Source organism: Nematolebias whitei, chromosome 11 (genome assembly GCF_014905685.2).
Source record: "Nematolebias whitei isolate Nwh7 chromosome 11, NemWhi1, whole genome shotgun sequence".
Taxonomy (NCBI): domain Eukaryota; kingdom Metazoa; phylum Chordata; class Actinopteri; order Cyprinodontiformes; family Rivulidae; genus Nematolebias; species Nematolebias whitei.
In genome coordinates this window covers 47,617,348-47,618,785 of record NC_056508.1, presented here as the reverse complement: position 1 = coordinate 47,618,785, position 1,438 = coordinate 47,617,348, and positions in this window count along the sequence as shown.

Below are 1,438 nucleotides of genomic sequence, written 5' to 3'. Positions count from 1 at the left end.
GAGTCCTCGAGGTTCAATGAGACTAACCTGAATAAGTGTTGCTGTGTTCATTCGTTAAGAAGAAAAACTTTATTCAGAATCACACAAAGTAAACAACAAACTGACACAAAGCACTTTTCTGTGAAAATACAGCTGAACAACAGCTGAAGTTTACCAAAGAAGCTAAAATAAGCTAAACCTTAGAAAAAGACTAAAACTAGCCGCCAGCAGATAAAGAGGAGTATGAGGTACGCTGAAGATCTTAAAGTTTTTCCAGGATTTGAAGAGGATAAAAAATGAAACAGAAGTTACAAAAACTAAAAGCCGAAGGTGTTGCTGTATGAACAGCAGAAACAGCTGAAGGTTTGCAGCAGCCGAGGTTCAGCATCAAGTGGACTCGAAGAGTCTCCAAGTTCAGAAAAGAGCAGCTGGTTCTTCAGCTTCAAGCTTCAGAGACGCAGAGCGGCTGTGCAGACGGGTCAGACGGGTCGGGTCAGGCTCTGTTCTGCTCCGAGGATCCAGGAACCGTCCTTCAGTTTCAGACAAAAACAGGACCAGGACCCAAGTCTGAAGCCGAACTCTGAGAAAGTATCGACTTTTTTTATCGCCCGCTGCCAAAATCGAAAGCGTGATCCCGTCTGTGACCGTGTCTCTGTGTGCATTTGTCATGTTAGCAAAATATCACATCACCCGGAGGTCAGATGTCGATGAAACTTTAATACGTGGGTGGAAATTTAATCGTTCAACTTTTGTCCTCAACCTTTACCAAGATGGCCGCCGCAGCTAAAGAACCAGAGCCTCACATAATGAAGTCATTTCAGCTAAAACTGGGAGTGGTAGTAGCTGAGAGTCGTAGAGCTCCGACCAACGTTTGGATTTATAAACTATACATTTATATATATACTCCATGATGTCAGGTGAGAACTGAAGCAGACTGTTTTTAGGACCAGGTCCTGGTCTGGAGACACTGAGGGTCCATTCCCGTCCACCAGGACTCTGACCGGTCCAGTTCACCTGCTGTGGACTTCTTTTCCATTAGATCTAAATATGTTGATGTTTTTATTAAAACCACTCGAGTTTTAATAAATTATATTGCAGATGTTTTCCTCTGGGGCAGCACGGTGACACAACTGGTAGAGCTGCTGCCTCTCAGCGAGAAGGTTGCTGGTTCAAACCCCGGTCCAGGGGCCTTTCTGGGTGGAGTTTGCATGTTCTCTCCGTGCTGCGTGGGTTTTCTCCTGGTGCTCCGGTTTCCTCCCACAGACTAAAAACATGCATGTTAGGCTGACTGTGACTGTAAACTGTCTCCATGTGTCCCTGTGATGGACTGGAGACCTGTCCATGTGTCCCTGTGATGGACTGGAGACCTGTCCATGTGTCCCTGTGATGGACTGGAGACCTGTCCATGTGTCCCCCGCACCTCGAACAGTGACTGCTGGACATGAGCACTGGTGACCCC